Source organism: Panulirus ornatus, chromosome 21 (assembly GCF_036320965.1).
Source record: "Panulirus ornatus isolate Po-2019 chromosome 21, ASM3632096v1, whole genome shotgun sequence".
NCBI lineage: Eukaryota > Metazoa > Arthropoda > Malacostraca > Decapoda > Palinuridae > Panulirus > Panulirus ornatus.
This window is the reverse complement of record NC_092244.1, coordinates 31,520,071-31,536,100: the sequence shown is the minus strand read 5'-3', so window position 1 is coordinate 31,536,100 and position 16,030 is coordinate 31,520,071. Positions and strand designations below refer to the sequence as shown.

The window sequence follows — 16,030 nt, the reverse complement described above, 5'->3', positions numbered from 1 at the left end:
ATCATATACATAGTTATCTATGAGGTATCTGTGGCGAAGGATTACCCCATGTTCATTGCATCGGTATTTAGATAAAATGTCAACAACCATCAAGGTGCATCAAAGTATACCAGACCTTGTGACATTCACATTTTGCCTCCAACCTCGAACACTGAGGCAGATGTACACCTCTGTGTGTCGTCTTTGTGACACATATTGACCATGTTCCACCAGCCAGTCATGTGCTGCCACGTCCATCATCATCAGGAGGCAACAGTAGTAGTACGGACAGTGGCCACACCCACCCAGCGCCCCCCCTCTGGCCTGCAGCACCAGCCGTAAACATACTCATAATATAAGACATTGTGGCAGTGGTCCGCTGTGAGGGATGCTTGAGTGTGAGATGTGGGGTGTGACCAGCAGTGTGGGGTGTGACCAGCAGTATGGAGTGTGACCCGCTGTGTTGGATGTGACCCGCTGTGTTGGGTGTGACTTCTCGTGGTGTGTGACACTGCAGAAGGTGACAGTATGAGTGTCTCATAACATGTGGTGTGACACAGGATCTTGTTAAGGTTTACAGTATGGATCCTGATAATGTGGTGTGTTGCACAGGGTGTGCCTGTAGCATCTGGAACACGGTGTGGTGTGTTGCACAGGGTGTGCCTGTAGCACCTGGAACACGGTGTGGTGTGTGGCACAGGGTGTGCATCTAGCATCTGGAACACGGTGTGGTGTGTTGCACAGGGTGTGCCTCTAGCATCTGGAACACGGTGTGGTGTGTTGCACAGGGTGTGCCTGTAGCACCTGGAACACGGTGTGGTGTGTGGCACAGGGTGTGCATCTAGCATCTGGAACACGGTGTGGTGTGTTGCACAGGGTGTGCCTGTAGCACCTGGAACACGGTGTGGTGTGTGGCACAGGGTGTGCATCTAGCATCTGGAAGACAGTGTGGTGTGTGGCACAGTGAGTATAAGGACAGTGTGTGAAACATGACTCAGTGTGACAGTGTGATACTAATGGTGTAACACATCATATATGAGGCATAGAATGCAGTTCTACTATGTAGGGGCATAGCAGACCTGATATAGAGCATGGCACAATTTGTGACACGTACGTACACTGTGGCGTGCAACACAGTGTGGTGTGTGGCACGTACGTACACTGTGGAGTGCAACACAGTGTGGTGTGTGACACGTACGTACACTGTGGAGTGCAACACAGTGTGGTGTGTGGCACGTACGTACACTGTGGAGTGCAACACAGTGTGGTGTGTGACACGTACGTACACTGTGGAGTGCAACACAGTGTGGTGTGTGACACGTATGTACACTGTGGAGTGCAACACAGTGTGGTGTGTGACACGTACGTACACTGTGGAGTGCAACACAGTGTGGTGTGTGACACGTACGTACACTGTGGAGTGCAACACAGTGTGGTGTGTGGCACGTACGTACACTGTGGAGTGCAACACAGTGTGGTGTGTGGCACGTACGTACACTGTGGAGTGCAACACAGTGTGGTGTGTGGCACGTACGTACACTGTGGAGTGCAACACAGTGTGGTGTGTGACACGTACGTACACTGTGGCGTGCAACACAGTGTGGTGTGTGACACGTACGTACACTGTGGAGTGCAACACAGTGTGGTGTGTGACACGTACGTACACTGTGGAGTGCAACACAGTGGGGTGTGTGACACGTACGTACACTGTGGAGTGCAACAGACGCGACACAAACTACTAAGTCAGAAACCTGCAATGACGAAGCTGTGTCATGATCCTTCAAGCGGATGTGTCTACAGTTAGGGAAGTGACACTTGGTGTGGCACATCAGCCACACTGTGTCAACATGATGTGGAACAGACGGCCATATAGGGCGAGTGTCGCTCAGGATGGGGTTGACGTGGGGTGGATGTCACTCAGGAGGTGGTTGACGTAGGGTGGATGTCATGATGGGGTTGACGTGGGGTGGGTGTCACTCAGGAGGTGGTTGACGTAGGGTGGATGTCAGGGATGGGTTGACGTGGGGTGGTTGTCACTCAGGAGGTGGTTGACGTAGGGTGGATGTCAGGGATGGGTTGACGTGAGGTGGTGTCACTCACGAAGGGGTTGAGACGGGGTGGGCGTGACCTGAGGTGTGTGTAAGTTCGGGTTATGACAACACTGTAGTGTAGAATGAGTGAGACAGAATATTGCAGACATGACAGAAGTTGTAGACGGTAAGTCTGGCAGTGGAAGACGTGACAGAGGATGACTGTGACGGTAATGGTCGTGGAGGATAAAGTGACAGATGACAGACATTAGGGAGACATTTGTGACAGATGACAGAAGTCACAGTGGGTGTAACATGGTGGCTGTGATAAAGACCAAAACAGACGGACATGTCATGGATGAAAGTGACAGTAAACAGACAGTGTGGATGGCTAGACAGATGTGTTGGTGTCAGATGACAGTACTGACGGAGTGTTTGATGAAGGTACAGCAGCAGCTTGTTTGTGTGTGTGTGTGTGTGTGTGTGTGTGTGTGTGTGTGTGTGAGGGGCCGGAGGAGGCGGTCGGAGAGCCGTCATCAGGCAAGGGGTAGGGGGTCTCGCTGCCATCATCTTTAAGCATGACGGCCGCCAGGGGTGCGCAGGTCAGACGGCCCATCACTCGCTTTGTATCGTCTTTATCGTTTTTTCCTCCTTGGTCTTATGTAGTGAGGGAGAGGAGAGGCAGGAGGCCAGGGGCACACAAGCACGCCGGGGTAGTCAGCCTCCATACGGAGAGATCTCCTGAACCAACTCCTTCCTATCGATTGTGGGCTCTCGGCCACAATCAATACTAGCGCCTGACGTACGATGTCTCCACCCTCTCACCACCTCCCTACATTCCCGCGACGCTCTGTGTCTCCTCTGTGTTAGCAGGACACACATCACGACAGCTGTCATGAGAACAGGAAGAATGAGTCATGAGAGTTCCTGACTGTTGCTTGTGGGTGGTGAGTGCCGTACGAGATGCTGGGGCGGGATGGCCCAGCATCCTCGAGGATCAGCATCCAAGCGCTGAGCCGTCGTCACACTGCCGCCGATTTGACTTCCTGTATGTAAATCAGTGGCTACCCCGCAGCCACTCCTCCTACCGTGAGTGACGAACGTGTTCCTGTGTGAGGACCCACTCGTGGGGGTGAGGGGGCCCTCCACCTGGTCACCAAGCTGGGCCCTCCTCCCCACACACACGCCACACCACAACCCGTATCCACAAGAACCCTCCAGACGGAAACTAAAATTAGACATTGCGCAGGATGTTTTCGTCTCTTGTAATGAGCTGGTGTTGGTCACGTCTGGCTCAGGTCCTGACGCCCTCCCTGGCCCAGGGGCGCCACAGCTGGTGATAAGCTCGACCCGCTGGAGACCTAACTTGGAAAACACGAAATACAGAACATTGTTATCAGTGAAGGTGTGAATGTAGTGACCGATAAGTGTATTAACCCACTACCATGTCAGTGATTCTTCACGACGTACGACGTGGCAGTGATGAGCCACTGTCAGGCAGTGACGTGCAGTGAACGCCATCTCTGGACTCCAGACGATACAAAGAAATGCTCTCCAGCGCCACCTTCCAGAGGGTAGCGTGTGTGTGTGTGTGTGTGTGTGTGTGTGTGTGTGTGTGTATTCGTCTGGGCTTCAGTGAGTGAAGGATCAGCTGCCGCAGCCGAGCTGGGACGTCCTCATCTCTCGCCGTCATGAGGACTCATCTGTGAATGAGGAGGAACGTAAGGTATGAGGGCACCCGGTGGTGGTGGTGAGGCCACACTGGCAAGTGACACGGAACCACACACAACACCAGACGTTCTGTACGTGGGTGTTGCCACAACACCAGACGTTCTGTACGTGGGTGTTGCCACAACACCAGACGTTCTGTACGTGGGTGTTGCCACAACACCAGCCGTTCTGTACGTGGGTGTTGCCACAACACCAGCCGTTCTGTACGTGGGTGTTGCCACAACACCAGCCGTTCTGTACGTGGGTGTTGCCACAACACCAGCCGTTCTGTACGTGGGTGTTGCCACAACTTGCCTAGTGAGGTCGCATTCTGACTTGCCCAACCAGCAGGCCAGAACCCGCCCTGGGGGTCGTGCCCGGGTCTGTCCTGGAGTCGTGCCCGGGTCTGTCCTGGCGTCGTGCACGGGTCTGTCCTGGTGTCGTGCACGGGTTTGTCCTGGTGTCGTGCCCAGGTCTGTCCTGGTGTCGTGCACGGGTCTGTCCTGGTGTCGTGCCCAGGTCTGTCCTGGTGTCGTGCACGGGTCTGTCCTGGTGTCGTGCACGGGTCTGTCCTGGTGTCCTGCCCAGGTCTGTCCTGGTGTCGTGCCCAGGTCTGTCCTGGTGTCATGCACGGGTCTGTCCTGGTGTCGTGCACGGGTCTGTCCTGGTGTCATGCACGGGTCTGTCCTGGTGTCGTGCCCAGGTCTGTCCTGGTGTCGTGCACGGGTCTGTCCTGGTGTCGTGCACGGGTCTGTCCTGGTGTCATGCACGGGTCTGTCCTGGTGTCGTGCCCAGGTCTGTCCTGGTGTCGTGCCCAGGTCTGTCCTGGTGTCGTGCACGGGTCTGTCCTGGTGTCGTGCCAGGTCTGTCCTGGCGTCGTGCACGGGTCTGTCCTGGTGTCGTGCCCGGGTCTGTCCTGGTGTCGTGCCGGGTCTGTCCTGGTGTCGTGCACGGGTCTGTCCTGGTGTCGTGCCAGGTCTGTCCTGGTGTCGTGCACGGGTCTGTCCTGGTGTCGTGCCCAGGTCTGTCCTGGTGTCGTGCACGGGTCTGTCCTGGTGTCATGCACGGGTCTGTCCTGGTGTCGTGCCCAGGTCTGTCCTGGTGTCGTGCACGGGTCTGTCCTGGTGTCGTGCACGGGTCTGTCCTGGTGTCATGCACGGGTCTGTCCTGGTGTCGTGCCCAGGTCTGTCCTGGTGTCATGCACGGGTCTGTCCTGGTGTCGTGCCCAGGTCTGTCCTGGTGTCGTGCACGGGTCTGTCCTGGTGTCGTGCCCAGGTCTGTCCTGGTGTCATGCACGGGTCTGTCCTGGTGTCATGCACGGGTCTGTCCTGGTGTCGTGCACGGGTCTGTCCTGGTGTCGTGCCCGGGTCTGTCCTGGTGTCATGCACGGGTCTGTCCTGGTGTCGTGCCCGGGTCTGTCCTGGTGTCGTGCACGGGTCTGTCCTGGTGTCGTGCCCGGGTCTGTCCTGGTGTCGTGCACGGGTCTGTCCTGGTGTCATGCACGGGTCTGTCCTGGTGTCGTGCACGGGTCTGTCCTGGTGTCGTGCCCGGGTCTGTCCTGGTGTCGTGCACGGGTCTGTCCTGGTGTCGTGCCCAGGTCTGTCCTGGTGTCGTGCACGGGTCTGTCCTGGTGTCGTTCACGGGTCTGTCCTGGTGTCGTGCCCGGGTCTGTCCTGGTGTCGTGCACGGGTCTGTCCTGGTGTCATTCACGGGTCTGTCCTGGTGTCGTGCCCGGGTCTGTCCTGGTGTCGTGCCCAGGTCTGTCCTGGTGTCATGCACGGGTCTGTCCTGGTGTCGTTCACGGGTCTGTCCTGGTGTCGTGCCCGGGTCTGTCCTGGTGTCGTGCCCGGGTCTGTCCTGGTGTCGTGCCCAGGTCTGTCCTGGTGTCATGCACGGGTCTGTCCTGGTGTCGTGCACGGGTCTGTCCTGGTGTCGTGCCCGGGTCTGTCCTGGTGTCGTGCCCGGGTCTGTCCTGGTGTCGTGCACGGGTCTGTCCTGGTGTCGTGCACGGGTCTGTCCTGGTGTCATGCACGGGTCTGTCCTGGTGTCATGCACGGGTCTGTCCTGGTGTCGTTCACGGGTCTGTCCTGGTGTCGTGCACGGGTCTGTCCTGGTGTCGTGCCCGGGTCTGTCCTGGTTTCGTGCACGGGTCTGTCCTGGTGTCGTGCACGGGTCTATCCCGGTGTCGTGCACGGGTCTATCCTGGTGTCGTGCACGGGTCTGTCCTGGTGTCGTGCACGGGTCTATCCCGGTGTCGTGCACGGGTCTGTCCTGGTGTCGTGCACGGGTCTATCCTGGTGTCGTGCACAGGTATATAGATAAACCTCCAACCATCACAAAAGAAGAAAACCCATAACAAAAGCACAGTTAAACAATTTGTAAATATAACACATATTCCATCTCCCACAGACACCATTACTCACAGACACCGTTACCCACAGACACCGTTACCCACAGACACCGTTACCCACAGACACCGTTACCCTCGGACACCATTACTCACAGACACCGTTACCCACGGACACCGTTACCCATGGACACCATTACTCACAGACACCGTTACCCACGGACACCGTTACCCATGGACACCATTACTCACAGACACCGTTACCCACAGACACCGTTACCCACAGACACCGTTACCCACGGACACCGTTACCCACAGACACCGTTACCCACGGACACCGTTACCCACAGACACCGTTACCCACGGACATAATTACCCACATACATCATTACCCACAGACACCATTACCCACAGACACCATTACCCACAGACACCATTACCCACAGACATCATTGCCCACAGACATCATTACCCACACAGCATTACTGTGACTGACATCATTACCCACAGACATCATTACCCACACATTAGAGGAGAGCGCGTGTACCAAACATTCCTCTTCCAAAAATGACGACATTATACAAAATATTCAGAAAAACGTCTCTTTAAAAGCGTTTTAAAAATAGATTATTATACTGTCAGAGTTAAAGTGTGGGGTCTGAGTGTTGCTTTCTGTCCTCAGTCTATAACATAAGACTGAGTGTTGCTCTGTACCCTCACACAACACAAGACTGAGTGTTGCTCTGTACCCTCACAACACAAGACTGAGTGTTGCTCTGTACCCTCACACAACACAAGACTGAGTGTTGCTCTGTACCCTCACACAACACAAGACTGAGTGTTGCTCTGTACCCTCACACAACACAAGACTGAGTGTTGCTCTGTACCCTCACACAACACAAGACTGAGTGTTGCTCTGTACCCTCACACAACACAAGACTGAGTGTTGCTCTGTACCCTCACACAACACAAGACTGAGTGTTGCTCTGTACCCTCACACAAGACTGAGTGTTGCTCTGTATGCTCACACAACACAAGACTGAGTGTTGCTCTGTACCTCACACAACACAAGACTGAGTGTTGCTCTGTATCCTCACACAACACAAGACTGAGTGTTGCTCTCTAACCTGAGAGGGATGGTGTCTGTGGCACGGGTGGAGAGGGATGGTGTCTGTGGCACTGGTGGAAAGGGGTGGTGTCTGTGGCACTGGTGGAGAGGGATGGTGTCAGTGGCACGGGTGGAGAGGGATGGTGTCTGTGGCATGGGTGGAGAGGGATGGTGTCTGTGGCATGGGTGGAGAGGGATGGTGTCTGTGGCACGGGTGGAGAGGGATGGTGTCTGTGGCACGGGTGGAGAGGGATGGTGTCTGTGGCATGGGTGGAGAGGGATGGTGTCTGTGGCACGGGTGGAGAGGGATGGTGTCTGTGGCATGGGTGGAGAGGGATGGTGTCTGTGTCTTTATTCCCCCTGGTGAGAGTTAGTGTCTGTGGTCGTGTCTGTAGTCAGTTATTTGTTCTGTCCATAGTGGCAGCTCTACATGTCTTGAGCTTTTCCCTTTTATCGTACAACTTTACATTTTGTGTTTGTTGTCTTTGTTCACAGCTTCGTCATTCGCTTTGCGTTGTTCACCCATTGCTTTGACACTGTAGATGTATCTCTTCACACCTTTTCAAACACGTTCCTTGTTTGATTTCATGTTATGACCTCTTGTTGCTCATTCCTTGTATCTTTGGATGGCGTGTTCACTGTCTACTGGTTTAAAAACGTAAATGATATGATCAAGTCACTCCTCACTCTTCGCTCTTTCGTGGTGGACAAATCTTAAGCTTGTAATCTTTCCCTGTAACTCAGCTCTCTTAACTGTTCCTCTCCTCTGGACCTTCTCTATCAGTTCTTTGTGCTTCTGTAAATGCAATGACCCAACTTGAGAAACATAGCCTAGTCTTGGCCTTGTTCAGAATGTAACGTGAACAATTTGGCCCGTGTCTTGTACCAGTCTCATACGTGGATGTAATTCTGATCATGTCCAACAGACAGTTGGTTTCCTTTTCTATTTTCTTAATGAAGGTTTCTGGCAACAGGTTACATACGAGGTCGACTCCCACCTTCCTCTCACCTGCAGATCACTGCAGCTTATTTTCGGGTCGATTATAGTCACATTGAGGTCATGTCTCACATTCTACCATCCCCAGGATGATGTCTTGGGTGGAGTTTATGAGCAACTTATGAGACCAGGTTTGTTTCGTCAAGTCTTCCGTGTAAGCTGCTGAAATCAATCCCCCTCAGTTGAATTTCCCTCATGACCTTAGCAGATATGAACAGCCAGCCACAAGTCCATATCTTGTGGTCGATTATTCACATGGGTCAAGAGAAGTGGTCTCCCCCGGCACAGAGCTCTGCCATTTGTGACCTCGAACCATTACTACAAGTCTCGGCTGACATGCGTCCTTTGTTGCTGTCCATGACGATATCTCTGTCAGTAGGAGGGTCACTCTATTCCCCTCTGGAAGTCCATCATCTTTAGAAGCCTCTGATGTGCTACTGTGTTATATGGACAATACATTCAGCCTTTTCTCTACAATGGAGTTGACTCTCTCAAAGAACTCGTGTTATCTCTCATGTAGGAAGTGTTTCCAGGAAGTCACCCATTTGCTTTCTGATTTATCTTTTCCAGTACTTCGGTAGACCACTCTCGATCATCTTCCCGCTCGCCTTTCTTAAAGATTAAACATGTCATATGCCTTCCTCCACTGAGAGGTCTATGGGAGTGTCTGTGTTGGTAGCGGAGAGAGGTGGTGTCTGTGTTGGTAACGGAGAGAGGTGGTGTCTGTGTTGGTAGCGGAGAGAGGTGGTGTCTGTGTTGGTAACGGAGAGAGGTGGTGTCTGTGTTGGTAGCGGAGAGAGGTGGTGTCTGTGTTGGTAGCGGTGAGAGGTGGTGTCTGTGTTGGCCGTCATGCGTGGTGTCAGGTGGTGGTGGTAGGTGGCAGTGATGACTTAAGTCGTAGTGGTCATTCTACCAGCTGGGGGCTGACCAGGGTCTGGGGCCGAGGGTTGTGGCCAGGGGCAGGGGCTGAGGCCTGAGAAGAGGGTCCAAAAATCGGGTCGTGCAGCCTGGGGCTGGGGCCGGGGCTGGAGCCTAGGGTCATAGCTGGAGCCTGGGGTCATGGCTGGAGGCTGGGGTCATGGCTGGAGCCTGGGGTCATGGCTGGAGCCTGGGGTCATGGCTGGAGTCTGGGGTCATGGCTGGAGCCTGGGGTCATAGCTGGAGCCTGGGGTCATGGCTGGAGGCTGGGGTCATGGCTGGAGCCTTGGGTCATGGCTGGAGCCTGGGGTCATGGCTGGAGCCTGGGGTCATGGCTGGAGCCTGGGGTCATGGCTGGAGCCTGGGGTCATGGCTGGAGCCTGGGGTCATGGCTGGAGCCTGGGGTCATGGCTGGAGCCTAGGGTCATGGCTGGAGCCTGGGGTCATGGCTGGAGCCTGGGGTCATGGCTGGAGCCTGGGGTCATGGCTGGAGCCTGGGGTCATGGCTGGAGCCTGGGGTCATGGCTGGAGCCTGGGGTCATGGCTGGAGGCTGGGGTTGGAGCCCGGGGAAAGTTATGGTCGTTTTTCCTGTAACTTGGAACACAAGAATAAGTGATACAGTAACATTGTCCTCCTCCTCCTCTTCCCCTTCCCCCCATCCTCCTCCTCCTCCTCCTCCTCCTCCTTCTCTTCCTCCTTCTCTTCTTATCATTATCATTATTATCATTACTATTATCATTATAATCATTGTTGTGATTATCATCATCATCTTCATCATTTCGGGGCTTACGACTTTCGTGCATACAAACAACAGCGTTGGTACTACTGTGCCTCAGATGTTTACCTACCTACATGGTGACCTCACTACACACACACACACACACACACACACACACACACACACACATACACCACGCTTCACCTCAGCTTCCATAGTTCTATCTGCTGCCATGTCCACGTCCACGAATCCTAAACACTCCACTTCCAGGTTTTCTTCAACATTCGATCCTCAAGCCAATGTGCTCCTCCCTCGTGCTAAACCTCATAACCTTCCTGTTATCAACACTAACGTTCAACTTCCTTCTTTCATTCATCCTCACAAACTCGGACACCGACGTTTGCTGCCTCACAGTTGATTCTGACACCAGAGCCGCGTCATCCGCAAACAGCAGTTGACTCTCCTCCCAGGCCTCCTTACCCCTACATACTGTAGACACGCCACTCTCTGGAAGACCCCTACATTGACCTCCTTCATCATCATAAACAGATTAGATAGTCATGACGACATTACACAACCTTGATACAGACCCACATTCACCTGGAAGCACTAACCCTCCACCTTACCTCCTCCCACACATGCATTACTCCCTCGGTAAAGATTCCTCACTGCTCCAAACGGTAGTCCTCGTATACCATATATTGTAACACCTTTCACACGGCATCTCTGTCAACCCTATCCTACAATTTCTCCATGTCCTTGAGTGCAACATACACATCCTTTTCTCTTGTTATTTCTCACAGAAATTCTCTAAAACAAACACCTGCTCCACACACCCTCAACCTCCTCTCAAACTGCATTGCCTCCACCTGATCTGCTTTTCCGTGTGTCCCATCACTCTCTCAATCACAGCTCTCACAAACACTCTCCAGACATGCTCAAAATGTTTATATTTCTGTAATGTGAGCATTCCATGCTGTACCCGTTGCTTTTTACACAATGGTAATATACAGCCATAAGCCAGTCCTCAGGTTCCTCATCTTAAGCCAGACATACACTAAACATCCTGAGTATCCAGCCAGTGACACTGTCATCCCATCTCTTGAGAAGTTCGCCAGTAATCCCATCCACTCCAGCCGCTCTCCTACACTACATCTTACGCATTGTTTTCAACACTTCCTTTCAGCAAACATTTGTACTGAATTCCTCGATCCTCACAAAGCTCCAGGTTCCAAACACCCTACATCTTCCACATTATCATTCGACGTATCAAACAGTCCTTCATAGGACTCACTCCACTTCCTCCTTGTCTCTCCTTATCTTACCGCTTCCACATCTCTTCCACTCACCGATGTTCCCATTTGTTCTCGTAACATATACTCACACCTTCTTCCTCCTTCCAAAACATTTTCCTACTCTGGCCTGATATTTTCCGGTGTTCTCTCACTCCCTCTTTCATTTACTTAATTTCTAAGTCCTTTCCCTTTCCCCTTGACGTCCTTTCTCTTGTACATTTCCCAGTCACTCGCACGCCTTCCCTGAAAGTACAACCCAAGCATCTGTCTTTTCTCTTTCAGCAACTTAATTTCCTCATTCACCACTCACTATCCTTCTTCAAATGCCTTCCTCTTATCTTCCTCCCCCGCACGCCAACCCGTCCGCACATACAACCAGGTAACGAAGAAGAAAATAGTGATCACTGAATGATCCCAGATAAGATCCAGACAACACAGAAACAAATGGAAACAAGTGTTTGTGTTGGACGGTGGATGAGCGACGACATCAGAGGATAAGATACAGTAACATCGACCTCGGGAGGTGGTGGGTGTGAGGGCGGGCTGTGCCTCGCTAATCATCACATAAACTGGTGTTTGCCTGCTCCCTGCAGTGTTACCAGTATCATCGTCCACTACTGAGCAGTATTACCATCACTCAGGAGGCCAGAACAGTTTTACCAATATTTAGGAGCGAGAAGCAGTGTTGACAATGTGCATGAGAGCAAAGCAGCATTACCAATTTTTTTTTTTAGAACGGAGTAATGTTGCAATAATCATTCTTGAATGTCGAGCAGCGTTACCAACATTCTCGAGTGCGGATCACTGTTACCAATATCAGTGGATGTGGATCAGTGTTTACCCTATTCGCGTGTGTGAACAGTGGCCGTTACAGCACTAACGAGTTATGAATAGTGTTACCATTGCTCACGTGAGCAGACAGCATTGCCAACATCCGTGAATGTGATGCAGTCATCAACATGAGCGAATGTGGAGCAGTGTTACCAGTATCAGTGTTACCAGATACCATCAGCTAACTGGTAAGGTCAACCAAGAACTGGTGGTCACGTACACTGACCACCAGCGCTACACATGTGCCTATGTTACTGTGATGTGATGCACTTATGTACGTATCCTAACTTGTGGTAGATGTTTTTCTGAGTAGATAAAGTGTCTTTGTGAGCTACCAATTATGTGGGATATCAAAATGAGACGTTGTTATTCTGCCTGCCATGTTAATCTCAGAGGTTACAACATTGGCGCTAGGTTACAACATAGCAAGCTGCACAACATGCCAACATAGTTAGTCTGGGGTTGATAACAGTTCTTGATGATGACGTTGTTATCACATAACTTCAGTTGTGTTGGTGAGTGTTATCATACACTCATCATGTTAACCTGACAACATGTCTAGAATGATAACTCTGGCAAGCTTCATAGGTTTATACAGTGTTCAAATGAGAGTTATTATATCGTTACAATATTAACATGGGAGTTAATATGTCTCCAGTATTAACATGGGATTTAATATGTCTCCAGTATTAACATGGGATTTAATATGTCTACAGTATTAACATGGGAGTTAATATGTCTCCAGTATTAACATAGGAGTTAATATGTCTACAATATTAACATGGGAGTTGATATGTCTACAGTATTAACATGTGAGTTACTCCTGCCTACAATGTAACATGGGATTTATCGTATCTCTGTTTTGATACTACATGTGTTGTTACGTGTGTGTGATGTTAACATGAGTTGTTACATGTCTTTAGTGCTGGCGTGGGTGTTACTGCTCGTCAACAATGTTAACATAAGAGTTATCACATGTCTACAGTGTTAACATGAGTGTTATTACATGTTTACGTTGCTGCAATCGAAGTTATCATAGGTTTACATGTTTACAGTGCTATCCTGAGACATTATAACATTTCTTTGTTCTTAGTTATAACTTGAGTTGTAACATGCAGGTCTCTCGTATTAACATGAGTGCTTCTTGTATTCTTAAAATGTTACAATATTTAACATCCATTCCTTCTGTGGTATTAACACGAGAGATGATACCTGGTAACGGTGTTATCCTAGACAGCTGTTAAGTGTCCATGAAATTAACAAGTGAATTATCATGTGTGTTGTGTTAATCTGAGGAGTTATCACGTGTTAAACTGGGGTGTTGCTGATGTGTTGTGTTAACCAAGAGACAAAGAACTTGTCTTGGTGTGGGAAGCGAGAGCTTGTATCAATACAGGGAAGTAATGACGTGTGTTAACCTGGGGATATATTCCCTGTGTTAACTGTGGGAGTTATGTGTTAACTGTGGGAGTTATGTGTTAACTGTGGGAGTTGTGTTAACTGTGGGAGTTATGTGTTAACTGTGGAAGTTATGTGTTAACCGTGGGAGTTATGTTAACTGGAGGTGTTATCTTTGTGTTAACCTTGGGATATACAACTCACGTCACAAGAGATCACAAGATAAATACAGAAGTTAGAAATCAGAAAGAAAATATATGAAAATGACGTTAGATATTATGAGACATTCAGAGTGGTTATGCTGTACCCACATGAATACAGGACAAGATGATCATTTCAATATTAAATCATTGACAATTTAACGTGACAAGTTCTACGACAACGTATATTGCGACTGTGTTACGTGCAAATGTATCGTATTTCTGTGAGCCAACCAACCCTGCACATAACCACAGGTCACATGACACATATCGTAACATAAATCATTTTCCCGATGCAATAAAGAAATTATCTTTATTGAAAGATTCAGACTTCAGATAACAGAGTCGCTACTACAACCATTGTGGAACTTTGATGAGCGAATCTCATGATTGAATCACACGATTTCTCGAAATATTTTTGGAAATATCATCATTGTATTGAATATATGATACAAGAAATATCGAAATTAGTCATATTCAAATTGATTCATTTTTGTACCACTGGAAAAGTGACAGTTTGGATAGATGGAACTGCACCAACAGCGCCACCTTCGCCTCCTGCCACCTACGATCTCTTGTCCCCTAGTGGCAGTTCGTCACCACAGTCGCCCCGGACCACCTGAACACGTACCACCCTCCCGCCTCTGGTGTTGCTGCCGCCCCGCCCTCGATATGGGAACTTACGGTATCCTTACGTGCCAGCACAGAGGGCAGGCTGACTTACCCATCTTGGCTCGCTCTCCAGGTCGACACTCGACCTTCCTTGACATCGGCCGATGCAGGTCGACACATCACTGGTCTCTGGCATCCACGGCGAAAATACATAATACATAATATACATAATATGCAAACTTGTTGTGTCTCCTAACCTGGGATGGTACAGCTAGTGCGGGAAGTAGACCTGCGCTGTATGCTGATACATGTTGCTTCACTACAGTACATACCCTTCACCGCGTGGCAGTGACAACTACAACGGCAGTGTAAAGTAAATGTAAACTTTGACTGGGACGTTGTATGCGTAAACTCACGATAAAACTATACCAGAGCCTGACTGTGGTACAACGCTGCCAGACGACCAGCTGTCACATAGAAGCTACCGGAGTCTGACTGTGGTACAACGCTACCAGACGACCAGCTGTCACATAGAAGCTACCAGAGCCTGACTGTGGTACAACGCTGCCAGACGACCAGCTGTCACATAGAAGCTACCAGAGCCTGACTGTGGTACACCGCTACCAGACGACCAGCTGTGACATAGAAACTACCAGAGCTTAACTGTGGTACGACTGTACCGACCAGTGAGGTAAGAGGTACCACTTCAGCCTCCAAGATATGTTGTACATCTGAGGTGAGCAGAAGCTGTGGTCTTATCTCTCCTCCAGATGACAGAGAGACGGCCTTGGCCTCACGCGTCTGGTCTGACCATTGTTCAGTCAACGTCAGTTTGTTGACTTGTCTCATACCAGGAGAACCTCGTGTGAACCTGACAGAGGAATACAGACAGCAGCAGACAACTGCGTCATTTCGAGGTAGTTTGATAGTGGAAGAAATCAGCAAGACAGAGGCTAGTGTGGCAAGGGAACTAAGCGACTACATGACTCAAGGAGAAATGTCTGGAAACCTTACAAGTGAAGTTGGTTCTCAAAGGATTTGTCTCTCAGTCCAGGACCATCTCGTCTGCCCAGCCTGGCACGTCCGCGAGTGTCACTGTACAGTGTAAGTCGACCTAAAGTGAACACAACCTTCATGATGGTGAGACATCAGTGAATTGTAGAGTGAGTGAGTGAGGAGCATTCTCCAGACCTCACCTCGGCCGCCATACCCATAGTACATCTTTGTTCGCCAGGTTTGGAAACACTGACCACTACCCACATGGGTCATCACGTCTTCCTGGTATATTGTTTGTGTTGAACAAGCGTCATACACACACCACACAGCCGCATGAAGCCCCCAGCACCTGGTGTTGTCAGTGTGTCCAGTGTGATGACCAGCTCCGTGATGCAGGACTGTGTAAACCATTAACCAGGTGGCTGACGACCAGTCATCTGCAGGGAAGAACCTCTTGCTTGACCTGGTCCCCTCCATCCTACTGACACTCGTCATCATCATCATCATCATCATCATCATCATCATCATCATCATCATCATCATCATGTCTTACGGGTTCTCATTCCACATATTGTCTTCTCATCACCTTTGCTGTACTTCTAATTCTGACAATATATTATAACATAACTGACCTTACTACCTGATCTCTCTCTCTCTCTCTCTCTCTCTCTCTCTCTCTCTCTCTCTCTCTCTCTCTCTCTCTCTCTCTCTCTCTCTCTCTCTCTCTCTCTCTCTCTCTCTCTATCACTTTTCTTTCTTCTCGGTCCACATTTGTTGACCCCTGCGCCCGAGCTGGTGTCTGACCTTTGCGTTAAGAGCCGCGCTCTCAAGACTGTTTTGTTTCTCCCAAAATAGACTGACATTTACCGTAGGAAATGAAATCTTAAAAG

At 50.4% G+C, this 16,030-nt stretch overlaps 1 protein-coding gene across 1 annotated transcript in view; it reads left to right on the top strand.

Annotated features, from left to right (window-relative positions):
• The first annotated feature begins 2,737 nt into the window (after positions 1-2,737).
• LOC139756462 (TWiK family of potassium channels protein 7-like) overlaps positions 2,738-16,030 on the top strand; it is a 191,971-nt gene continuing 178,678 nt past the window's right edge. Inside the window, 1 exon segment of the mRNA XM_071675918.1 lies at positions 2,738-3,098. The gene's annotated coding sequence lies outside the window, so the exon portion shown is untranslated.